Source organism: Cuculus canorus, chromosome 3 (assembly GCF_017976375.1).
Source record: "Cuculus canorus isolate bCucCan1 chromosome 3, bCucCan1.pri, whole genome shotgun sequence".
Classification (NCBI taxonomy): Eukaryota; Metazoa; Chordata; class Aves; order Cuculiformes; family Cuculidae; genus Cuculus; species Cuculus canorus.
In genome coordinates this window covers 90,648,181-90,675,946 of record NC_071403.1, presented here as the reverse complement: position 1 = coordinate 90,675,946, position 27,766 = coordinate 90,648,181, and positions in this window count along the sequence as shown.

Here is a 27,766-nt window from a genome sequence, read left to right as displayed (position 1 = left end):
TCCGGAACACAGGGATGGCCTGCTCTTGAGCTGATAGGATTTCATTTTTCAAGAGCGCCCAACCCTCATGGGCTCCCTTGCCCTGAAGGACTGTTTCCCACGGGACTTTGCTAATCAACCTTCTGAACAGGCCAAAGTCTGCCCTCTGGAAGTTTAATGTGACTGCTTTGCTAACCCCCTTCTTAATCCCACCTAGAACTGAAAACCCTATCATCTCATGATCACTTAATCCCAGGCGTCCTCCAACCGTCAAATCCCCAACAAGACCTTCCCTATTCACAAACAGCAGGTCTAGGAAGGCACCCTCCATTGTTGGTTCGCTAACCAGTTGTGCAAGGAAGTTGTCTTCGATGCACTCCAGGAACCTCCTAGACTGTTTCCTTTCTGCTGTATTGTACTCCCAGCAGACATCCAGAAAGTTAAAGTCTCCCACAAGGACAAGAGGCAGAGATTTAGAGACTGTCCCCAGCTGTTTATAGAAGAGTTCATCAGCAGCTTCTTCTTGGCTGGGTGGTCTGTAACAGACTCCTATCACAAAGTCCCCTTTCTTATGGGCTCCTCTGATTTTAACCCATAGGCACTCGATCCCGTCCTCACCGTAATCCAGTTCGAGAGTTTCAAAGCACTCTTTGACATAGAGGGCTACCCCGCCTCCTTTCCTACCCTTCCTGTCCCGCCTGAATTCCCCAGTATTTAGCTGCAACTTCTAGGAGTTTCAGGGAGTGAGCCCAGATTTACTAGCAGGTCTTGATCATAAGGCTCCCAAGCACAGCGAGCAGTCCCTCACCCTGCACAATGCAGCACTGGCTCCATCAGAAGCAGGGCTGACATAAAGCATTGGTCTGCAAGCGGGGCTGGGCACTACTAGCTGAGTTTGCTAGAACAGTCATGGAACAGGAACGAGCCATGATGCCAACAGCTGAACTCATTTTTTTCTAATTAAGTCCATTTTTCAGGCTGCTTCAAAAACACCATTCCCTGCTCATTTCATCACAAACCAGCCAAGTTTACTCCAAAATGACTCACTCTGTCACCGAGGGAGAAGGTACAATCTACCACATGTGTCAGAGAAGGCCTATGAGGTACTTTCATTCTCTCACCATATGAGAACAATTATTTCCTCATATAAAGAAAGAGCAAGGGTCTAGGTGGCAATCCCCAGATGGACACAAAAATGAAAAAAAGCTCTGGTAGATTGCTAATAATGTTTTGAGAAACCAAATGCATTTCAATCATGGTGAATATTTCTTTGTATGGAAAGTAGATTTTTCTCATCTGCACACCCACATAACATTTGGCAGTAACACCATATGCCAGAATTCATATGTGCGTGCATCCCATTTCTGATGCTGACTTTTCATCATGAGTTGATTTATCCAGGATATTTGGGTGCTATAAAGGGTAAGCAGCCTCATATAACATATCTTTTGCTTCCTATGCAGTTCCATTACTCCTTGGTACATATATGAAATACAATCTTGCTTACCAAGTTTTCTTGGACCCACAGCATTCGAATTAAGCACTCACAGATGTTCCCTTTGCTCTCTAATCCTTTATGCATGATGGATCCCCTCACTGGAGGCTCTCTTCTGAGTTACAGTTGTTTTCTCACTTTGAAAGGAATTTCAGAAACTATTTTAGGCCATCTGCAGAATTTGCCATCCAAGTGTTATTTATTTGCATTGTCACCACCCACCAGAGGCCAGTCATTAGTAAGGGCCCTACTAATGATGAAACTTCCGTGGTCCTCACTACACTTTTCGCAGAGGACTGTGACAAAGCAGAACTCAGCATTTTCTAATTTTTATTCCTAAAGCTAAAAAGAAGTGTGGGAAAAGGAAGTCTAAAAGGAGAAGAATGAGAAGACTTATCTGGTGAATCAGTAGGGTCAATGCAATAGCTTTGCTGCCTGTGAAAGTGCCACTGAGACAGACAGCTGAGGACCATGCAGCTGAGCTCCCAAAACAGTGAATTCTTCAAACTGCATTTCACAGCATCCAGTTTAGGATCATCATTCTTTCCCAAGAGATACTTCGATCTCCTAATCTCAGTCTTCAGAAACACACGCAGTTGGAAAAACAAGCAATATGAATATCCCACCTGCACTGAGACTTGCATGAGAGGGAGGCTGTATATCCAGTAAGGTAGGGAGTGACTTCATCTCCCTTTCTTATGGAAGTGGCACATACACATTACAAAACAGCACTAAATGATTATTTGTGCTGCAGAGGGCTGCAAAACCTCTGATGGACCCTGGAAACTCTCATGACACAGCTCAGAGTAGCCTCTGGTGTGACAGGAGAAATACCGCTATTTCACCAGCTTGCTACTGTTGAGAGTTACACAGACCAAAAGTCTGGGTGCCCACCATAAGACATAAATGTCAAGAAATACTCTAATTCATTCAGAAATTTGTGTGCCTCTGCATGGAAACTTCACAGACAAACAAGCTCATGAGTTGTGTACATAGACCAGCATGCTCCAGCCTGCATTAAAGAACAAGACCATGGCACAGCTGGCAGAGGAGCCCCATCTTCAGCAGCAGACCTCAGTTGCACAGCAGCAGGCAATTAATTCATTTGCTCTGCATTCCAGCACTGACTGAGGTGAGACAGCTAGCACAGTAAAGGCCTTGCACACACTTCAAAGCATAGGCTGGGCTTTGCTGTTCAGCTGGCTGAAGATCCCCACTGGGGAGAGACAAGCAAGACTCAAGTGGATGAGAGCCTTCCCACAACAAGAATCGAGCAAAACCACTGGAGAGGCACAGCTGCCCGGACCATCATCATCTCACCATCTACTGCCCACCCAGGACAGAGCTGTGCCACAAGTCCTTCACCGCCCCAGATTTGATTCTGTGCTCAAAAAAGCAGCAGTGAACAACACAAGAAGTCAAAGCTACTAGCCAAAGCTCCCCTATTCCCTCTCAGGCCCATATCATAACCCTCCAGCTACCAGCCTCAGTACAAACTGTTCGCAAAGCCTGCCATGCTAACAGCCAGCCTGCTCCATGGGCTGGGACTTTGCACTGGATCTCAGTGGTAGGAATGCAGAAAAGGCTGCTCAGCAGCTTTCCTCAGCAGCAATGACAGTGACAGTCCACACAATTATGGGAAACCCTGGAGCAGCAGAACTTTGAGGCTGGTTTTGATACATGGTCCCCTTCTCTTTGACAGACAGATTTGAACCCTGGCTTCAAATCTGGACTGTTTGGTGCTCTAGAGAGTGAAAGCACACCAAGTGCCAACAGGAAGCAGGACTGGACAGAGCATGGTCAGCATGGGGCACGAACTCAGTGACTGTAACAGCAGAGTCCCAGCAAAGTGTGTTATACATAAGTGGGGATGTGGAGATGCAGGTGATCAACCAGATTTAAGAAAAAATTTTGCAATGGCAGCAAAATACATGTTATCTCTGCAGTGTTTTGGGGGTTTCTTATCAGGTCCCTGTTCCAAATGGGGAAGTGTTCCTACAGGAAATATTTTTAAGAAGAAATTAAAAAAACTTTGACAATCCAACCTGTTTTATTCTAGCTCTTGGATACTTACTAATTTACTAGCATTTTCCCCATCCTTGAGAATTCACACAGCTAAGGAAGAAACCCAATGCAAATACTCGACCTCACTCTTCCAAATGAAAAATATAACAAAAAGAGGAACTTTTGGGGGGTAAACTCCACTCTTCTACAATGATGTCTTTTATTCATGATGGGCCTGAGCCATGTTTCCTTGCTTTCCCCTTCCTCCTTTCAGGACTGTGCTGTCATGGGACCTGGGGTCCCCACAGAGAGACTCAGTATTTTTGCAGATGTTCTATTATAGGAGGTGAAGCCTCTGGCAGGTACAGCTCCCGCTTGCCTGAAGTAGTGACCAAATAGAAACCTTAAGGGCCCAACTGCCCTTGTACTCATCCCTGTTCTCTGTGGACTGATGTCAAAGACACTAGATATTTATGTTGGTGAAAATAACAAGAGAGACAAGAATCAATCCCTTTTCAGCCAAACACAGGTCACTTCCATCCCCTGGCCAAAAGTACTCTCAGGATAGTGCACAATTTGGTCCATTGATTTTAATATATTGGCATTTCCTCCCTCTTACTGTGTGAACATTTTGTTTACTATTTCAGTTAGACACTTTGGAAAGCACTGTTATAAATCAGGATAAATAAAAGCTTGTCCTTCTTGCCTCTAGTGTCAGACATTGCTGGTGTAGGAGGTAGGGCAATCACGGATTCAAAAAGAAAAAACCCCAAGCTTTTCTTCCTTAATTTCTTAGTGTTTCAGGTAGGTCTGAACTGTAAATCTGTTGAGCATTTCAATAGTCACTCAACAGGAGTCTAATTTAGTGGGCACTCTTTTCACCAATTCATGTACAGTAGCCATCACTATTCCTTTAAAGTGGCCCTGGCTTGCACATTAAATCTCTCAGCATGGAGGCAAGCCTTGTTCATCTGCTCCATTTGTGTGTTGCTTTAAACCAAAGAGTAAAGGGATAATCCAGATCTAATGTGTATTCCAGATTGGCTCAGCTCTGCTGCAAAGGGTAAGCATGGAGCTTCTCTTCAATTAGCAGAAGACGAGGCAAAGCTGTATTTGCTCTATGAATTGCCTATAGTACTTGAGGAGACAGTAGAGGATACTGCTGCTCTTTCCAATGCAAAATGAGTCACCTGTTGTCTGCAAGATCTCATGCCAAGAATGGTCAGATTTGAGCTCAAGGGAGAGCTTTCCAGAGGACTTCAGCCAACAGCTGTTTCCCTTCAGCTGGATTGTGTTGAGAATCTAGCCTCAAGTTAAAGCATGAAAAGAAAAAAAATCATGTTAGATGCCAGACGTGGTGTAAAGGCCAAGTTTCCCAATAAAATGGAAGCATGGATTGTTGAAATTGTCCACTCTACTTTTCTACTCACGGACAATCCCTGGCTTAGAGCAGTGACCCTGCCATAGTGTTGGGGCTGCAGGCAACTGATGGAGAGTCCTGAGGAGTTCCTGCTCTTTCCTGAACAGATTAGGGGATCAATCTCATTAATACAAGTGTTCAACCTGATCCAGAAGTTCAACCAGAGAGATGTGCAAATAGTGCTAAAACCCAGTTATCGTCTGAAGGAGGTAAATTCCATAGTGGCAGGTGAGAAGACAAAACTGAAGATGAAGCTGAGGATATGTTAGATCAGCTCCATCACAGACTACCTCAAGGCATATTGCTGAGCTCCTGAAGATTTATGGATGCCTGACAAGGCCACCTGATTTTGGTGGGAGCTAGGTGCATCTTCTGGAGCTTGGTCTGTTTCACCTCTGTGTGAAATGGGGTTAGTGCTTTTCCCCTCCATGCAAGAATCACTGTGAGAATGGCTGAGGAGCACAGACCTACTCCATGTTAAGGCCTGTGCATCTTCCCTGTCACAGCCCTGCAGCCCTGCAGCTCTTTCAGCACTCCTGATAAAATACCAACCAGAGTCCATGTAGTGGTCTCTAAACGGCAAGTCACTGCAGAGGAACAACACTTGAAACCATTTCCTTCACCACTTCATGAATATGAGCTAGTTTTACAGGAAAAAATAATCATCTCCATTGCAATTATCACTGGAAACCTTCAGCTGATGAGTAGGACACAACGGCGGCGTCCTACCTATCAGCTGTAACACTTGTGCGTATTCTGCAGATATTAAAGCAAATGAATGTTCTGCATGATGGCTTGCTCTTGCTTCCTGACCTTTTTTGTGTGAGAGATGCATACAACTGTCACAGCTATCATGGTGTTTGTTTCTGCACCTCTTTGCAAAGGAGCCAGAGTGGCTTACATCTCATTTCAAGAAATATGCCTCCCAGAGACAGGCAGATCCCAATATGGACTGACAGAAGAAAATGACTAGAAAGTGTTCGTTTCTGTTTTAAGACTGAAAGCAATTTCATAGAATCAAAAAATAGTTTGGGTTGGAAAGGACCTTAAAGATCATCTAGTTCCACCTCCCCTGCCATGGGCAGAGACATGTCCTGCTAGATCACACTGCTCAAGGCTCCAGCCGGCCTGGCCTTGAACACCTCCAGGGATGGGGCATCCACAACCTCCCTGGGCAACCTGTGCCAGTGCCTCACCACCCTCACAGTGAAGAAATTCCTCCTTATGTCCAGTCTAAATCTGCCCCTCTCCAGTTTATACCCATTGCCCCTCGTCCTATCACTACAAGCATTTGTAAACAGTCTCTCCCCAGCTTTCCTGTAGGTCCCCTTCAGGTACTGGAAGGTCATTATAAGATCTCCTCGGAGCCTTCTCTTCTCTAGGTTGAACAACCCCAACTCTCTCAGCCTGTCCTCGTATGGGAGGTGCTCCAGCCCTCTGATCATCTTTGTAGCATTTTCTGGCCCCGTTCCAACAGCTCTATATCCTTCTTATGTTAAGGATTACAGAACTGGACACAATAGTCCAGATGGGGTCTCACAAGAGAAGAACAGAAGATCAGAATCACCTCCCTCGATGTGCTGGCCACACTTCTTTTGGTGCAGCCCAGGATATGCCAAGTCTCAATTCTTATAAAAAGAAGTTACCAGTAAATCGAGAGAAGGACATCTTTTTGCTAGACTTTAAAACCAGACAGGATCACTGATCAAGTCCAACTCCTAGTAAAACACAGGTCAATGATTTCATCCAGTGAAGCCAGTATCCTGCCCATGCATGCAAACTGAGCCTCTCGATTAGTACTGGTTAGAGCTTTCTAGCACAGTATCAGGAAATGCTATTTCATTGGAAGTGAAATGTGTCAGTTCCAATTACCATTTCATTTTGGGAAAAAAAAAAAATCAGACTACAGATTTCCAGGACAGGCCCAACGTAACATTTTGCTTTTCCCTTTTGTAATGGCTTTTTGTATAATTTCTTGGAGGAATAGCTACATAAACACATCTAAAATAAAATATTGGGATGAATATTGAACTTTCACACTAAAAAAATATGAAAAATATGTTTACTCTTGTATTTGGACACAATGGAAAACCTCGCTCCCACAGTGCCATCAACAAACCAAACACGAGATCATACACAGACAGTAAAGGGAAGGTAAATGCGGTTAGCAGATAAATGGCAAAATTCATGTGATTTTTTTGATGCTCACTTATAAGCAGTAAGACCACATTTACACCCAAAAGAGTAAAGGCAGTAAGGACAAAAGCTAGCTGTGATTCCCTCAAAATCTTTTACAAAGAAACCCTTTGGCAAAAATGCATGTGTGATGTTCAGCCAGAAAAATATTTTTTTCTTCCCTGTTTTCATAATGGTGAGATGATGGGAAAGAAATGTCATTCCCAAGACACAAAAAGCACTATTTAATCATTGAAAATTCTAATGATTTTTACACTCTATGCCACAAAGCCCTGCTTACAAACATAAAATGATCTTCTAATTATTTAAACCTCCTTTAATTCAAGCTGTTTGAGGGTCTCCCACAGTGCTGAGGCTCTTCCTTCTAAAGAAATTTCAAATTACAACAGAGCTGACTAAATGTGCGTTTTCCAGGCATTTATCTTATCATACGTCTAGAAGAGTTTTTCTCCTTTTTCTGTTTTTAGCTTCTCCCCTCACAGTTTATATCAATAAAATTTAGAATAACATTTGAACTAAGAGGTGAAAAATAATTTTTTTGGCAAATTACTATGTCTGTGACAGTATTTGTGATAGCCTTCCCTATCCCTGACCTAATCAGTTCCCTCACTCATGCGTTACTGAGGACACTTAACTGTGAAACACGTTCTCTGTTGGTATGAAACCAAATTTCCCTCACTAGTGTATCCTTTGATATTTACTTATTTCAGCTGCTTGCTACTGTGTCAGGAGACAGTATAATTTTAACAGCCAGGAACATATTCCTCAGATGGACCAAGTAACTTGTATGGCATTCAGGGTTCTGCTGCAAAAGACCATATCAACACCGACATCCAACCCTGCATAAACAAAAGGAGAACCAGTACCATAAATGCTGCCTATGTGTAACAGGCACTGCCTAAAGGTGTGTACCACCCTATGGAGCTAGCAGTGGACTGCATGCCTTTTAGACACCCAGAAAGTCTTAGCATGGAAGAGATAGCTGTCTACAGAAATAAATAAAAGCCCAAAGCTTCTTTGTCTGACCTGAGAATTTATGCTGTTACTCATTACTAAAGTATCTGAGCATATTCCAGCTTAAATCAGTTGGAACAGGAATATCTCAGGGGTGGGCGGTGAAGGAGAGTGTTGAAACTCCCCACGTAATGGCTGAACAAATATATACATTGCATCTATAAAGATTTTTTTTATTTCATCTAAAAGCAGGCCACTGTCCCTTGCTAATGCCTGGAAGGACATTAAGGTCCAGTTCAAAATCTGTGCTTGTATTAAGCTGAAGCAGCAAAGATATAACATCAATTAATTTGACAGTAGAGGGAATGAGCCACAGAGGGCCCATAAATGCACAACACACTGGTTTTTAATACTCATTTCTGTTGCCACATTTGCAGCTGCCAGAGACACACTAAGTTCACCTTGATGTTGCGAGAAACTATGGCAGAAACTCCTTATAAATAAACATGACAGACATAGGAAGGGCAAATAATGAACTGCCCAAGGGAAAAAAGAAAAGCTGTATTGCAGTATTTGAACTCAGCAATAACAAATAAAGACCACTCTGGACTACCTGCAGCCATTCACCAACATTTAAGAAAGGAAGTAACTATCAAAGGGCCAGGCTGACATCTTCACCTGGAATGGAAATACTGCCATCCTGTTTGGGAACCTCCCTGACAATTAAGCCACCTCCAGACTTATTTTCACTCCAGGTGCAAGGAGGTCTCTAAGTATCCCTGATACAGAGAGCTTAGAAATTTAAAAGCCCATACCTTTTTCCACCAAATACAGCTTTTATCAGCACCAAAATTCAAACCACTTGACGTTCCATGCTTCATCTTCATTAAGCACATCCTCCCACAGGAGACACAGAAGACTACAGCAGAGGTAAGCAGCAAACTGAAAATGTAAATCACTTACCATACAAGACATGACCGCACGTTTTGGTGGTCCTTCACATAGCTTGCAGAGGAATGCTTGGCAGTAGGGGTGCTTGGAAGCTCAAAGTGAAACACAAACTGCCTGATGTCTTGCTCAGCCATGGAAATGCCTCACATCCAGGAAAACCCAGACCTCTCAATGCAAAATGTGTCATTTTGCTAACTGAATGTTTTCTGCTTTCCTTGCCTCTTGCCACCATGGCAAAACCAATAAGAAATAGGAAACTCTTCAGACTTGTAGGAATGACACATCAAAAGTTAACTCAGTGACTTTTCCTTCAAAAAATGCAGGGTCTATTTCCGTTTTCAATAACATCTGTGACCCATTTGACATTTCTTCTACATTCATCTCCAACACAGTGAAGCAGTTAACGAGCTCATTAACTGCTGGACTCTGATTTGTGACAACAAAGAAGTAAACAAATTGAATATTAGACAGTCAACCATGTTGGATGAGATCTTGAGACTAGGTCTGTGCTGCTTGCAGGCTTTGATAGGAGAGGGAAAACTTCCACAGGCTCTATGGTGAAAAACCCTTGGCATATTCTCCTGTACTGGGTTTTATAGGATGATTTTCTATCAGGTGGCCACATTACACTCCAGAGAGGTTGCATTCACATAAAGACAAATTGGTGAAGTAGAAAAAATCAGTTTCAGTCTTTTCATACAGGAGATGTAAGTTGGTCTGCAAATGTCAGGAAACAAAAAGAGCAAGGCTGCTCCCTGAGGCAAGTCATGCCAGGACGGACCTCACAGCCGGGGCCAGGAATCCCACCGTACAAAGGACAGACCTGGAGACGGCAGCCAGGTCCATCCAAGAGTTCAGACCACAGTGATCAAGCAGATCCAAAGTGAATTTGGGCAGTCAGTCCACAAGTCAGTATTAAGGTCCAATGTCAGCCGGGGAGATTCACAGTGACAAAACAGAGTAAAGGTCAGGCCAGGAAGTCAGTCTGCATGTTGAGGTCTAGAGCAAAGCACTCTATGCTTGTGGCTGTAGATCGGCGCTCCTCTAACATATTTCTGGCAGGAAAAGACTGAAGGCCCAAGGCTAAGCTTAAACAGAGCCCTGGGTCCCATAGGTGTTGTTGAAGGCTTCAGGTGAGGTTGGTCAGGACAACTAAGGCCCATTAGTGCACTCTGGAACGTGACAGCAAAATATGCACATTTATTTATATTCTTTTCCTGTATTTTTGGAATTAACTTAGTCTATGACACAAGGATGCATCCAAATCAGTGCAGAGACCTGGGCCAGTCCTCAAAGAGTCCCAACAGAGAAATTAAAATGAGCATGAAGATATAATGAAGTGCAGATGTACTCCTTAGGTCAGCTGTACCTGACTGGGGTTGAAATGCTGTGGGTGATTATGTGGAGAAGCTTGTGTCACCTCCATATCTGATTCACAGCTAAAAGATTTCTGAGAACTGACTCAAGTCTTTTTGCATACAGTCACTGAGCACCTTCTTTGTAACAAGTATATTATTACATATATGCCTTATCAATGTGGGTAGTAAAGCAATAATCTAAGAGGCCCACACTACTGGAGTCACTTACCAACAGAATGAGTGTGTTGGCTCATGCTTGTTTGAAAGTGAGAGTAAATAAGTATTATCATTTTTGTGAGTATTACTGTCATCAGTGATTAACTGGAATAATGAGCCATGACGGTGAGCTAGCAGAGATTCCTATAGATGAAAGGTGTATTATACTACAGAGGGAAAATCACTGGCCCTTACAAAAGGCATTTACTGTCTCTAGAGGAAAAAAACCTAGCACAATTAGAGGAGTACAGACAATATTCCCTCCCAAAACATAATCCTGAAATATGATAAAATGGTATTTCACACAGAGATTATGAAACATTCAGTTCTGACACAGTAGAAGATCATTTTCAGCAGCCTTGATCTGGTACTGCATTTAACATGACACAGGGGCTGCTGGACACTTAAAGTCTGTCTGTGGGGAACATGAACATAAACTTAGTCATATTCACACAGATAAGGGTATGTAGGGATGATCCCACTTTTGCAGTCACATGGCTTTCCTTCCACTTGTCTAAAGAGGAAAAAAAACCAGAAGCACATGCCTACCATGCACGTTTCTCTCTGGGCTCTATTCTTTATAATATTCACCATCATATTCATATCCAGTCATTAAAACCAAAAGATTAAATAAACCATCTAAAACATACACGGATGGTCCTACTCGTCAGACAGCATGTGATGTTCAAAAGGATTGAGAAACTCAGACATCAAACCCGTGACTTCCATTTACAGCTGGCTGCATAATTCCTCTGAGGTCCAATCATAAAATTCTCTTCCCTCCCTGAACCCTGCTGAATTCCTGCATTTCACAGTGGGATTGTGCTTTGTGTGGAAGAAAATATTTCCTTCTGCTACTTCTACATTTACAGATTTCAAATCTCTGAGTGTTTGAGAAGAAATAAATAAGAGTATGTGATTTATTTTCCTTAGCTAGACAGAAGCATGGCCTGAATGAAAGAGTAAGGCTCTAGATGTGCTTAAAGGCTATCAGTAATTGTTTTCAATGGACATGCAAATCTTTTTTAAAAGGGATTTTTTTCACAAATTTACTTATCTGGGAGCCAAACCCTTGAAAACTTAACCCTAATTGTGAGCATCTTCTCAAAACCTCCCCTTAACCTTTTGAATGAGTCTGACACCCTCCATCACCCCCGCCTGCTGTCCCTTGCTGACTTCTGCTACTGGGTGTAATTTAGTTTGTCACCAATGCAGACTCTTTTGGTGCTCATTGGGGAAGACTTGCAAAGACAAAAGCAAGTGTCCTAATCACTCCACATGGATGTCAATAGTAGCTATACACCAGCCTACATTTTGTGTATCTGTCAGTGCTATCTGCGTCTATTAATTAAAATTGCTGAGTTTGGTGCCAGAAGTCTGGGCCTTGGAAGAAAACCACGAGAGCTAGCAAAGACAAAGAAGTCTTGAAAGCTGAACACCACCTACCTTCTCTTTATCTCATTGTATCATGAAAGGTTTCATAGACAGAGCCTGACTCACTTCTCACACTTGCTAATTAAACCTTGTTTCATAAGTAATTCAGTGTGAATACTCCTTCAATACTCCTTACAATGTTGCCCAAAGAACTGGTAAAGATCTCCATGAGAAAACTTACTGAGAAACTCAGCTGGGTTTTTGACCCAGAGTAATCTTTTGACGAATAAAAAAAAAATAGCTATAACCAAGGATAGCTTCTTCTAAGAATTGCCCAAAGGCTGGCAAACCTAACACCTACCTAGTCCTGAGAATCCCAGGTCAGAGGCTCTGTTTGGGCTCCTCAGGGCATGGACCACAGCCTACATCTTCTCCACCTCCGGCAAATGCTAGCATCTCTGTTTGTTGGGCTTGTTAAGGCTGGCCTCATGCTTGCTGCATGAGGAAAAAAATCCAAAAGGTCTCAGGTTAGTGCTGGAGAGAAATGAAAATTGTAATTATAATCAAAAATATTGATATGAGATGGAGAAGAGTTTCCTGTAAGGTAAGACATAGGACTATGTTGAGGAGCCAAGTGATGAGGATACGAAAAGGACACAGTTGCTCTGCCCTGTAAAGATCTGCTCCTCTTCCGCCCACATGGGCACACAAAAGAAGCCGTGCCTCTTTTCCCTCCTACCCTTTTGGCAGCCCAGCCTTGTCTGAGCCCCCATGGAAGGGCACTCACAAAAGAAAAGAGTTTATTCCTACAGTTGCTCGGGTCCAGGGACAGCCCGACCCAAAACAGCCCACAGGATCATGGGTTTGCTTCTTGCGAAGATGTCTCCCTTTTGCTCTGTTTTGCAGAAAACACAGATGAACATTCATGCAATCATGGCAAGTGGTGGATCCTGAGAGGTGTTTTACATCAGTACAGTCTACCCTTGAATTAAGCTGAGTTCAGCATGGGAATAACAGATGTGATGTCAGGTACATTGAAGCCATAATTAATCAGTTGCAATTATTGTTCAGATACATAACATTTGGCCATCAGCACTGAAAACATGAAAGGACTCCCTTAGCACAGTCATCGTTATTTTATTGCTATGGATGAAATAAAACATAACAAAATGAGGGATTATTTGTAGGGAAGAGCCTGAGACTTTGGGAGGATTAGGGTTTTGTTCCCTGTTTTACCACAGACCTCATCTGTGCCTTGCAGTGAATCTCTTCATTTTTACCCTATACAATGGAGATTTTCACTTCTCTTTGTTACTCTTGTCAGTTTAGAGAAGAGTCACTGACGATACACAGGTGTCTAACAGCCAGCACACAGGCACCTTAACAAAGTTAAGGCTTTCGAGATGCTTCTGTAATTGTAAGAAAAAGAACCTGCTTTGATAAATTACATTGTTCTGTCTCACAAACACATTTGCCTGTTTAAGATTAAGCAAGATGCTTTTTCATTATATATTTTATGCAGAAAAATACCATGTTCTGGGAGCTAGAAAGATCTATGGGGTAGTCAGCCACATACGTTAACTGAAAGGGACTGAGAACATTCTTCTGAAGACTTCTGTGCCTCTCTTTTAGTTACTCACCTACTAGAGTGAGCCACTGGATTGCACATTGGAGCAGTGTGTGAAAACCTGAGCCAACTGAGCCTCTCTTCAGAGAACAGTAGATATCACTCAAATATTTTGCTAGTGTTAAACCCAAGAAGATCCTACTGTCTCAACTGGATGAGAAGGATGGCCCCATACAAAGCCCGTCTCTAGCCTCATGCTCCACAACTGAGGGAAAACTAAAATAAACCCTTCTGATCTTTTGCTGATTTTTCCAGCAGCAAACTTCCATAGTCTGTCCTTAAATACTCAAACCAGTTCATATTTGTCAGGTTTTAGAAACAGAGACAAACTGACCTGTATGCATACTGTATGGCTTTACAGCCTACCACCACTGCAGCACTGCTGAAAGCGCGCGTTCTGACTCCGGAAAACATTTTTACTTGAGCCATGCACAGGGGTTCACTATGAAATAAAACCGTGTAACTCCAAATAACACCAAATAACTCTTTGTTAACTTCAAAGCCCTGGCAAGAATTTTGGAGCTGACAAGACATGCTGCAAGCTGGCAGCTGGGACTACCAGGCTGACAAAGAAGCCCCATGGACACACTTACCATATAAACAAGAAAGGTCAGATCATTCTCCTACGGAATATGATACTGATACTGCCTACCCATCGGGTAACTATTCGGTTACATGGACTGACATGACCCAAACTCTGCGTGGGAGAGTGAAGAGAGCTGTACACACTAGGGTCTTCTTTTGTAGACCTTGCAAAGCAAAGCCTGATTGATGGTGTGGCTTTCTAGTGACAGTGCACAGAAAATACCCCAGCCATGTCCTTCACTGAAAAGGTGAACATAGCTCTTCACCCTCCTGAGAGAGCAATCAACACCTCAGGGCCCTGGCTCAGCTAAACCAGCAGCTGGCAAAAGCTTCGGGAGCAGGAGAATAGCAAGTATGAGCTGCTTCACCAAGGCTGTCTCTCAGGATCACTTTCCAAAAGAATGAGGATGATAAATCAGACTTCGCCTCATCCACTGCTACCACCTGCTTTATCCACTGCTGTTCCCATGAGGTGGTAGTATGCTGCACTCCCCCTCCGTGCAAGGAGGTAGGACCCATCTAAATTATCAGATCCAGAAGGCAGGGAACATGTTTGCTATACAGTTAAGGAAAGGCAAGAACACTGGTGCCAGAGCTTAGCAATTATTAATGCTCTGCTGTTGCATCCCATCGGGGGACCTGGGAAAAGAGTGGGATCTCTGGGGAAATTGAGTCACACAGAGGTGAGCTGGCAGACCTGTAAAACCAGCAGGTCACCAGATCATCAGAGGGAAAAAACATGAAGTACATATTGCAAAATGTGCCTTCCTTCAACAGACATGGAGTCACTGATAAACAGTCTTCAAACATCACTGTTCAAATAACATCTGAATCATTCTCTGACTCAGTAATCAATGACAGGTGACAGAAATAACAACAGTTAGCTAAGACAGCAGAAAATGTTAAAGAAAGCAGTCAGCAAGGTGTGGTATTGACAGCTTAGCCTTTAGTGACCCGGGTTAGAAAATTATTGAAAAAGTCACTGTTCTGAATAAATCCTCCATAGAGCTATAATAGTGGAGCTTAAGTTAGAAAATGTTCATTGACTGCTTTGGAGTCAATGGTAATTCTGAAAACATGATAGAATTTATACTTTGTCCTGTCCAGTTTCTCCTGATCTTCATGTGGTTCTCTGGTACATTTCCATTTTCATACTCTTGATTAAAGAGCACTGAGAATCTCTCTCAAAACAGCAGTGAGAATCAAATTATAACTGCTCCAAAAAGAGGAAAGATAATAAGAAAATGAGGAGAAAACTTAAACATTGCTTAGGTGTATCATTTAGGGCTTTGCTAGAAGAAATTTCTCTTCTTTCTCTTTAAAGAACTTCTTTAAATTTCTTTAACTGTGAACTTTAACATCACAGTTGAAAGTGAAACAAAAAAAGTTGCTGTCCCATGGAGAAATCCACACAGCTGTTGGCTCAGATCAGTGGCTTCCCACTTGTCTGATAGGAAAAAAACAAGTTTTTCAGTAAATGGCTAAACAGATACGAATGTCCAAGACAGGAAATACCCATTTCTGTAGTTGCCCAATATGGCCAGACATGATCGTATAGTTTTTTCATTTTACAGAAGTAGTCTTAGTCACACCATTTTATCATACGCAAGAAAGTCTGCAAGATTTGTAATTGAATAAGCCCAACATAAGCAACCACTCCTCCTCAAAGAATCCCAACCAGATATTAAACACTCCTCCTGATGGACTTAAGTGTCTATCTCTGGAGCAAAACAAAAGCTGCCAGTCTTTGGAAGGACTGAATAGAACTACTCCCACTTACATCCTAAGACATATTTTGAGGATTAAAAATTGTGTGATTAAAAGGGGTGCAAGACCATGTTTTGCATTGTTTGGCCAAAGCAGCACTAAAAGCCAGTACCAAAGCAGGAATTTAACCTTAGAGCTTTTGTCCAGCACTATAAACTCCTGGCAACCTTACCTCCCTGCCTGATAAAACCAAGGCAAAGTCTAGAAGGTATATGAGGGAATCATGGCTATACTCCACAAGTTAGACCAGATGCACCACCAGGCACTTGCCGCTGACACCCAGTCTGTGGCAATGTGCAGGAAGAAACACATGTGCACCCTGAGTCCTTACTAAACGGTGGCATTTGGGACTCTATCCAAGACCTGGCAGAAAGTACAGGACTCCAAGCAGTACATTCACTCTGGTGGTCCAGGGAAAAAAGAAACTCTATTTTACAGTGAAAGATTTTTTATTTGTCCTCATGTTATTGAGAACTGATAAAGAAGCTTATGTCTTCTCACAATGCCAGCCTGATGAAAAGCGATGGAGCACCTGTGACGAGGTGCCAGCTTTTCAGAAAAGGTTCAGTGCTACCTTTATTTTCTCTATGGACAGTGAAGAGGAAATTGGCAGCCTCCGAGGCTTTAAAAACCACAGAGTTTGCAAAGGCTTGTCAAAGAAGACGTTTTTGGGTGTGAAGCCCCATGCCAGGGCCCAGGAGACAGAGTGCTCTCTCAGCTGCAGCAGCAGCCTCCAGGTTGGGCAATCACTTGATCTCTCTGTGCAAAGGCTCAATTGAGGTGAGAGGAGTGGGAGGTGAGCTCATTTCCCCTTCTCTCAGTTTCCCCCCCACCCACCCCAGAAGAGGTGATATGAGGATAAGCTGACAAACACACACAGGGTGCTTCTACCCCGCAGTGATAAGCACCAGAAAGGCCTCGCAGACATAGGAGAAGCAGGATGCCAGCAGCAGCTGCTAGACCTGAGCATGGATCCAGACCCCTGCAAGAGCTGACCATGGCTTTTAAACGACCTGTTGTCTTGGGGCTGATTTGTTTACTCCCATCCTCTTCCAATCCAATATGTTATCTTTACATCACAAAGTTTATTTCTGAACATGTCAACACACATCTGAAAAGGTCAGACACATGAGGGTATGCACCCGTGATGATGCACAGGGAGGCACAGACACAGCTGCATTCCTGGAAATCAAAATTTGACGGGTTTTCACAGGAAAGTCTGACACAGCAGCTGGGTTGGCAGACACACGTAGGCGAGCCACCATCTTCCCCCTTTTGTTATCACTCCCACTTCATTCTGTGCTTCGCATGAAATTTCTGAAGGTTGCTTCTAAGTATAGGTTTTGCTAGCTTTGTTTGAAAGCTTGCCATAGCTCTCAGACATGATAACACCAGCAGGGTGCTAGCTGAACTATATTTATCGATGTATTTCATAAAGGAAAAACTTAAGTGGTTTTGAGAAATTGAAGACTTTTCTTTTCCTCCTTTCTTTTCCTTGCAGCAGACAGCTTAGTTTTGTTATTTAACAGATGTCACCCTGACAAGTCAGATATTATTAAAAGAGGAGACCCAGGATCTGCTTAGAGGCAACAACACTTTGGATAAGTAGCTCATGTTTAAGCAAGACTAGAAAAACCTGGTTATTCAGTTTTTCTCTCCCTTTTTTATTTTATTTATTTCAAAATATATAAAGAAGAAACTCTATTTTTTCCTCTCATTCTTCAGCCTGAACCTTAGCCCGCGGTTCCCAGGTAACTGCAGTTATAGAGTGTTATATAGTTATAGACCACAACTCCCCAGCAAAGCCAACTCATCACAAGAGGTTACTGTCTGTTCCCACCAGGAGCTGTGACAGTGCCCAACCAAATGTCTTTAATGTAAGGACTGCAAGCATAGCTGTTCAAAATAGTGAGCTAGCGAAAACAGCCTTTAATCAATAAAACAAGTAGTATGCTTTACCAAATGACAAATATACCCCCGGTAGGTCATAGGTCCTTTTCTGCACCTGGAGATAGCCTGGATCCTTGCCTCACAACCACCTGCATGGCAGGATATATCTTTTTCCAGAGCTGTGTAATCACTTGGTCCCCTGCTGCCCAGTCAGGCTGAGTATGGTATCGTGGAGGGTGACAGAGGGATCCCCAACACCTCTGTTTCCCCCACTGACATACAGCTCTGACCTGTTTCATCGGTCTGGGGAAGTAGCAGCAGGAAAGGCTGAGGAAGCATCAGTGAGGCTCTGCTGTGGGTCTTCAGGCACAGAATCATGACTGCCCCCAAGTACCAGAACAAAAATAATATCACAGGTCTCCACTACCACACCTCTACTAGACAGCCATGTCCCACCAGGAGGGCAGGGCTGGAAACGATAAGGAAAATGCTCCTCGGGAAAGGTGACAGATGAGAGAGTGCTGAAATGGAGGCATCCAGCTTGTCTGGTACGTCTGCACGTCAATGCTGTAGCAACGATGAAATGTCTGCAAATGGGCTGCTGAGGAGAGCTACATTTGGCCCTGTGCACTGAGGCACTGGTTCCTTACCCAGAGCTCCAAAATGCTTTCTGGTGGAGGATGGTCAAGAACAGCCAAGTTCACTGCCTGGAGAGCATGGGGCAACCCCTACAAGCCACTCTGCTTCAAGCAACTGCTCTTGGCATTGCCCTTTCCTCACCGGGTGTTTTGATGCATGTCTAGCATTAGACCCAGCAAATATCCAAGGAAATAAATCCCAACGACCTGAAGACAACAAATTACAAGCCTAAATATTTGTTTCATCAGCTTTGGAATTTCTCTGCTCCAAATGATAACAAAATCAACTCCATCCAACTGGAAGGAACAATGTAGAAATGATAGAAAGCTAGGAATTTTTTTTCAATAACATCCTGAATTTCTATGTATGGAAAAAAATCCCTCAAAAGTTAAGATGTTTGATAAACCATAGCTTAAACCACAGCTTAACCATCTGTGGAAAATTTTAAAAACTTAACCACGAAAACATTCCCAGTTATTCAGAAATGTACCATTCACAATTTCAAAACATTTACAAGCTGAACATAGAGCTGTACATACAGTGATTAACTTGGCAGGAGGGAAGGGTTTGGATGAAACCCAGCACTGTGTGGGCAGACAATGTACCAGCTCTTCATCTAGAGGCTGATGTTAGTGCATGAACTCGTATTTTTTCTACTTCCCATCTCTCATTCATGAGTGTAAGCCATGCTGGCCCACCTGGCTCTCCCTGCCAACCCAGCCACAACAATGGCACTGAGTGCTGCCTGGGGAAAAGCATGCACTGGGACAGAAGATGCTCCATAAATGCGAACCACTTGGGCTGATGCCCACTGAGTCGGTGTTCTGTGCAAGGACAGAGGAGAGGTCCTTGGATAACACACATGACAACAGCAAGAGTATAAACTCTTACCAAATCAGTGAGTCACACTGCATTCCTCTAAATCATGCCTTTACATTGCAACGTGGAAAGTCAAGGAATCACAAGGAAGATGCTGCACCTTAAACCTGGTGAATATTCACTTTTAATCAAAGTCAACCAACTCTCACTGCAAATACAAAAATATATCTAAAAGCTCTTCTTTATACGTGGGTAAAAATACTGCTGACTTTACTGCAACTATTCACCTTTCATACAAACCTCAGGCAGGCCTCAGATTTATACTGCTGAATGCTGTTTAACCATGATTATGTTTCATCTCCCAAATGACCACTTCTAAAAATAGGAGAAAATTATTTCTGTATAATATTATCCCTCTAGATTATAGACATTTGACAAATACATGTCAATGACAGCTCACCCCCTTTTAAAGCAATCCCTATACCCCAGCTCCCAGTTTCTATATATAGCACACATCCTCAGAGGTTTGTGAGACTCAATGTTTGCCATCATTGCAGACTTATCTTTGGCAAACAAGCAATTGACTCCAGTATAATCTCCAAAAGGAATATATCTGTCTTTCCAAAATCCACATTCAGTTTGGCTGACATTGTATTAAGAAATTCAGGTCCAAATCACGTGACAGCAATCTTGAAAATTGCACTTTAACCTTGAGTTCACTCTCAGTTTATCTTTTAGAGGATCCTGTAGACTTAGTATCAAAAGAGTTTTTACACCAAAAAGAAAACAGAAGAAATCACACAGCAAATTGTTCTTCTCCACAACCAGAAAATCTGTAAATTGCATAAATTGCAGCATTAGAATTGCTGGGGGATGGAAGGTTGAATGAATATGTATTTACATAAATCTATCTATCTGTATCTGCCTCAGTATAAAACCCGTCTCTACTACTGCTCAGTTCCATGACCACATATTACCTTTTTTTGCCTCTCTTGACAATGGAAAACGGGGAAAACAAAGCTTCTTTACAACTAAATTTCTGTCCTTTGGGATTAATTCAGCAGTACATTTGAGATAGCGTAAATAAAGTAAGCTCCTGCTGAAAATAGCTTACTATATCCATGCCCCCAGAGACAGCAGATAGGTGAGAAAAACAAAAGGGGCATGGGAGGAATGGATGAAAACACAATGAAATGACAAAGCAATAGTTACAGTGCATCACGAAAATTGAATGATGTACTGATCTTAGCCCCAGAGAGTGTCACCACTCTACACTCGGTTTATTGGATAAGAGTTGTTTCCATAGCAACAAATTAGTTTCAATAAAAAAGTTAAAAAAACCAAGCCTGATAAAGCCAGGCAAAGATGCGACACATGCAAAATATGGGAAGGGGCTATAAAAGTTTGATCACTGCTTGTTTGGCATAACATTGCATAATTTGCCAGTGCTTCTGCTGCTCATATGTATTGTGGTGATGGCTGTAAAATTTTACAGCCTCGCAGCTTGGCAAATTCTCTACTGATTTGTCTCTTACAAACACACCAAGAGGAAAGTGTGAAAGTGCTAAGTCACGGAGACACAGCCTCTTCCCTCAGAACATGTCGCTGCATAGAAGAACGACCTTAAGTTAAACGGTATTGTAGTACTTGATACTGTTCACTAGTATCTTTGTACTGGATTAACGTTTACACTTGGTGGTCTTGTGAAAACACAACAAGTGGTCACCAACAGAGATCTTATCTGCATGGTGGGTGATGCAAAGTCTCTGTCACCGTAAAATTTTCTGCAAGCATCAGAGGAACAGAGCCAGGAAGGTCCAAGACATCTGTTTCTGTGCTTCCAGCAATACGAAACAGAAGATTCTCCACAGGGTATTGGCGATTCAGCTTGTTAAGCATCATGAGCAATTCAGATCACAATAACCTCTTGGTGGGAATAGAGTATTGCAGTGGCATACCTATGCCATCAGGTAAGGCCTTCCACAAAGTGTGCAAAACTTAATCACTCTGGCAACGACTCTTTTCAACAAGACTTGTTTTGTTCACTTTTAAACAGGATGGCTTCAGGGGAAATTTTGAGTCTAGATTTGTTAGACTGCTCTGAAAGATACCTTCAACCCTTTTGTCTCTCCAGACACACAATCACAATACTTGGGATGAATCCACTTACTCTTAGGCCTATGAAAGGGGAAGACTCAGAATTTAGTTCCAAGATTTTGTTACCCACATAAGGACCATGTGTGTGCTTCTGCATGCTTCCAACAGGAATCCTACCAGGCACATCTCATGAAAAGATAATGTTTGCTTCCCAGCACAGATTTCACTGCCTAACAAAGGCAGTGTGATGGTATTTGAACATAATCATAACAGCAGCTTTCCAGTACCTGAAAGGGGCTACAAGAAAGCTGGGGAGGAGCTGTTCACAAAGGCTTGTAGTGATAGGACAATGGGAAATGGGTATAAACTGGAAAGGGGCAGATACAGGCTAGACATAAGGAAGAATTTCTTCACTATGAGAGTGGTGAGGCACTGGAACAGGTTGCCCAGGGAAGCTGTGGATGCCCCATCCCTGGAGGTGTTCAAGGCCACATTGGATGGGGCCTTGAACAGCCTGATCTAGTGGGAGGTGTCCCTGCCCATCGCAGAGGATGTGGAACTAGATGATCTTTAAGGTCCCTTCCAACTGAAACTATTCTATGATTCTGTGATAATCAAGGTTTGGTAGGATCAATCCTCACTGCATCAGTGTTACAGGCAATAAAATTTATAAAGCCTACCAAAGCAAGTGGCAAGTGCCTAGAAGCAGCCTGGAGAAATGGAACGTATCTGGTTAGGCAGTGAAAACATTCCCTGTTATACTTTGAGCCTCTGCAACTAGATCTCTCAATCACAACCGTGGAGTCAGAACAGTACAAGGACCACCCTCAAAGAGAAGTTTGTCCACAGCCTCCCTGTCTTGGGTGCTAAAAACATTTACAACGTGGGCATGGGCTTTTCCCTGCTAGTCCCCTCGGCAGCCAGTGCTGTTCCTGGACTTGGTCAGCTTACAGAGCATACTGTAAGGCTTTCAAATTTTCCCAAGATCTTCCAGAGTTATCTATTGGAAAAGCTGACACCTTACTTCTGAGCTCAGTCAGACAAGCACTCTATATAACCTACATTTGGGCTCCAAATAAAATTACAGACAGACAGATAATAGATAATCTAGGAAAACTTAAAAAAAGACTGAAAACTGAAGAAAAACAAAACAACCTGAAAACTCAGTCAGCTTTTTCTTTCTGTTTAAAATACTTTGTTTGATGAGAAATTGGTTTGTTCTCTGGTTATGCAAAACCATTGTTTATTTAGCACCTTGAAAATGGGGGAGGGGGACAGCAATGTTTGCTTTATAAAAAATGACCCTGGTCTCTGCTGATACTGTCCTGTGATCATGCACATGGAAAATGATGGTTGTATGTCCCAGTTTTCTTTGACAGAAAAACCACTACAGGCTTCAGGAAGGAAATGTAATTTTTTTAATGACCTGATTTAATAGATAAACGTTTCTTGAGAACCTCATTAAAAAAAAATAGAAACAGCAGCAGGTCAAAGAAGCCATCTGCAAAATAAATATAACAGGTCAGATCCTTCAAATGTCATTAAATAGATGCAACTTCTGTAATTTCAGAAGACCAACCCTGCATTTGCAAAAGCCCCAGGGCAGACTCCTGCCTGCCTTTCATGCAAACCATACAAGCTTCCTGCTAATTTCCCTGTGACTGCCAACTATCAGGCCAGGTGGAATCTGGGCCTTCTGTATTTGCCTAGAAGGAAGAGTAGTCCTTGTCAACCTGCCTAGCGAGAGACAGCTGCTAGGTTGTGATCAACTAACCATCACCCAAAGACAAATCTGTTACTCTCTGAAGCATCGGACAAACTCTCCTTGCTTGTTGGGAGGATAAAAGGAGCTTCCCTATCACTGGATGAGGCTATCACCCAATATGATTTGTGTCAGGTCTGGCCACGGCTGGGTCTTGAGATACATTGAGCCCATAAGCAACTCAAGTTCAGCTGCTCTCCAAGGCTGCATCTCATGAGCACTGGAGAACCATGAATGCTGGAGCTCTTTAAGTGCTGAGCACAGACACCTGGGAGGCCTGAGAGTAGGCTTTGCTGGAAAAGGCTGAGACAAAGGAAGTACTGAGTCCTTTAGTCTTTCCAGTGCCCTTCAGTACAGTACCATCATTCAGCACTAGCCCTCCTTCTGCTGATGATGCAACTATAGAAATGCCCTTGTTGCCTCTCATACCCCCCATCAGTTCTAACTCCAGACAAGGCTGGGCCTTACTTGTTTCAATCCCTGCAAGCCCAGAAGATGCTTCAATATTTCTCCTCAATTTCCTGCTCCCTTTTCCTCCTCTTCTTAGTGTTTGTTTAGTTCACTAAACTCAGTGAGGTGTTCCTCATTTATCCAAGGTGACCTCATGCCACAACAACTCATCTTCTTGTAGATAGAGGATTGACCATGCAGCCCTACGCATCCCAACAGAGACTGCAGTACTGGTGGTTCTGTTGGGAATACTGCTCCACTGGTTAAAAGCCCTCACTGTGTCTGTGGAAAGGAGCAGTCACTGCTGGTGTTTGCTCTCACACAGGAAGAAAGGCTCTACCTGCAGGCAGGGAAAGCTTGAATTTCTCCAGAAACACTTCTTGCCTAAAAAACATACCAATCCCATTCACAAAACATAGTCCTTACTTTGAGAACCCCCTTCACCCCTAAGTACATGAAAAATTCTGCTTTCTTCCTTGCCAGAGTACTGGTAAAATCTGGCCTTAATTCACTCACAAGAAGGGAAACAGTCATATTCAGCTGAGCAACAGAGACACCTGTGACTTGTCGGCAGGGTCCTTTGCCTCAGCCTGATCCTATTCATTGTGTTTCTAAGAGAGGTTACAAATTCTGTCAAAACCCAGATGCACAAGGTCAAATAAATGGCCTTGGCTTGTTGCTGTACACAAGGCCTTGACATATACCCAATGCAAAAGATTAAATAGGCAATGCTCTGCCCTGTGAGTGGACTTCTGCAGCGCTGATGCAGTAACTCACTCAGCAGCAGTGGCCTGCAGCACTGCTTTCCTGCGATGTTAGAATCTCAGCTCTGCTGGCTGGAGTCAGGGTTTCAGCTGCAGATGCAGTAGACTTCGAAAACACTGGACAACAGAGACCAGCTATCGGCTGCTTTTGTCTTGACTTAGTCTGAGCTTGTCAGAGCCACAAGGATAATTTAGGAAGAAACACATATAGGCGAACTATAAAAATGGACAATGTAGAGTCAAGGGCTGCAGGACTAGGAGGAGTGATTTTTCTCTTGCCCTTCAGTATGTCTTCTATGCAAAAATTCCCCTAAGTGTTTGAAGAAGTATATGTTACATGTATTTCCATATGGATGAATGATTAACATAGAACATTGCAACTGCCTTAAGCTGTAAACAGAGCTCTAGCACAAACAATGGAAAATATAGCGGTCATCATTAAAACGTCAGCTTTTGCCAGAAAAATTACTACACTGTGGTATATGAAAAGACCACAGCTACTTCCTGCTCTGAGTATAAATGGAAAATGCGGTGTCTCAGATACCAATAGGCTGGTAACTGTTAGCAAATGTTGACATTTCTATGGTATCCTAAACTGAATCTAAGTCTTTCTTGAGGTCCAGTCATTGCTATTTTCCAGCCCACAACAGACTGTATTTCAGTGGTGCATAAAACGATCCTTCTGCCATGTATTGTGCAACCCTTTGATATAGCACAGAACGGGTCACTGTGTGTGTACCACTGCCCTCTGATGAGAGTAATCAGAATTGCTCTGAATACCAGTTAATCCCCTACCACTTTGTGTTTGGGGAAACTCCCCCTTTAGAGGACACTACACCCTTGAGGCTGGCAGAATTGTGCTCTTTCCTATCTGTGCCATCAGCTTCCAAGCAGCTGCTATGTGAGACAACTATGGCTGCTTGGAAAAATTGGGCTGGATGGCTTTTTGATGAAAAAAGGAAATTGTTTCCCAATGAAATCTTTGCAATGAAATGTTCTATTTCCTCGTTAACTATAGAAGTGGTTGGAAATTTCCATTTAAAAATATTTCCAATGGAAACCAGATTTTCCCTCTTCCTTTCCACCTCCCCCTTCCAAGCCAAATTATGTGTGTGGAGAACAAATGTAATTTTTCAGTAAGGTCTTCTGAAGATCACAAAATTTTCAGTGGCTGTGGATTAGACGCAATCCTTGAGACAGCACTCTACATCCTGGGGTTTTGTTGTTTCAGTTCCTGTCAGTTCCATTAGAAGATACTATTGTTTGCTTCATTGAGGAAGACTGAAACGAACACATTACTTACCAGTCATGGCTCCCAAAGTCCACTCCCAGTGGTGGTTACATGCAAGTTTCTCTACAGTTTTGCCCACAATGCAATTAGTTTCTATCCTCAGATCTCATGTGAATTTGTCTTCATCATTTGTATTACTGTTAATTTGCTCCTAAATGTACTAATTTTTCACCAATCAAATTGGAACCTTCAACATCCTTTTAGACTAAGATCTCCAGAACATTCCCACTAGCTTAACACTCCTTTAAAATGCAGGTTGTTAAAAATATAAACAGATTTGGATTTATGCACTCATATTTTCCCTTCCCAAATGTATTTTATGCCTAGCCTTTCCAACAAGCAAAGGGCCAGGCATCATGACATCTCTCTTTCTCTAAACACCGTAGTGAGCCGTGTTAAAATTAATCACTTTTTAAGAGGTACACACACGCTCCCGAGGACAGGCTTGTAACTGAGTTTTTTGGTACGTAAGAAGTCAGCACAACAGCAAAAGCAGAATTGAGTATATGCTCTTTTGAGAAGGGAGAGGAGGGAGACACTGTTTTATACTTACTCAGAGAATATGAGAGATGCCAAGAGCAGCATAATAGGAATACAACCTATTATATCACATATTGTCTCACTTATCTCTTATTCATATAAGAATTCCACGTCTTTCCCAAAGAGCAAATAAGAGGTCAGTATGCATAATACTTGGGGAACCAAAGATTTTAGTCTGTATAAGCAAGGCTGTGTGGAATATGGAAATAAGAACTGACTACAGTTAAAAGTATTTAAATTTGAAGTTTTCCTAATGCCCATTTCTTATTGTTTCTGCTTCTATAAATCTCTTTGCGCAGAGGATATAATAAAAATTGACATGCTCTCTGAAGAATTTTTGACCAACATAGGTAATATCACAGAATACAGTCTTACTTAGAAAACACCTGCTTGATTTAAGCACCTTTTTGAAAGATTATCAATTACCTTCCAGATTAGCACACTCATTTCCAGTTCTGCAGGATCAAAACCCTTTTGATAGAAACATTATGTAAATTTGCCAAAATGACCTTTAAAGGGAAAACCATCTCAAAGAGAGACAGCAAAATCCTAATCCTGCTCTGTTACTGCACCTAATCTCCAGTCCTTCAGACTCCTACCCACTATGAATTTATCATGACTTTACACAGTATTGCTCACCAGTCAGCTCATGAAACCATCCATGTGCTGGCTTTAACCTGGAAGAAATAAAAAGCAACCCTGGCAAGTCTGCACATCCAGCAATTTAAAGCTAATCTCAATTCCCATTGCCTTTGCATAGGACATGGCTGTGTTCAGCTGAACTAGTTACAAAAGCTGAATTTCAAATGCCTTTCAGGGATGGACTTCCTGAGAACCTTCTCCCTCTCCCCTACAAAGTTCTGGACATGTAATTCTCAAACAGTTCCATCAAGCTCAAAAAGCACTGACTTAAGAGCAAGTCACTGTTCAGGATGAATGAGGGTGGTGCCTTTCAGCTCTGTACAGTCTTGGAAAGGTCATTCCTCCCTTTGAGGCATGGAAGAACAAAGCATTACTTTTGTCTTGTTTAAATAACTTGCTTTCTCGTTGCTTTTTAAATACTGGAGAGAACTTGTTTAGTTTCTGAAATCACTTGCTAGTATCACTGCCTAATAGTACTTAACACTTAAATATTTGAAGAACTTTATACTAAAATTTAATGAAAATGTATCTGTTCATGTCTGATTTTTCCACATATTTAAGACTTATTTTGCTTGTGTTTTATTTCTTTCAAGTAATACATGCGGAAGTAAAAATCTCATTCATTTACAAAATAGCAAGAAATAATTGGTGTTTGAAGGCTGCTACTGAAGAAATCCATTTCTAAGTGTCCTGCTGTGACCCATTCCCTTTTAATAGAAGTTGCTTTTGGACGGGTGCCTAATGCAAACATATTCCTGCACTGAATAAACAAATGAGTACATAGTTGCTTCCAGATCTTCAATGCTTTTGATACTTTCAGTTATAATTCTCAAGCAATAAAGTGAGAGGAATATGGTCCAAGAAATACAGACTGCTTTGATCTTTAGAGCTCCAGTTAATAGAAGCTTATTTACATACCAGCTATGCTTATGTATTTGTCTCCTTG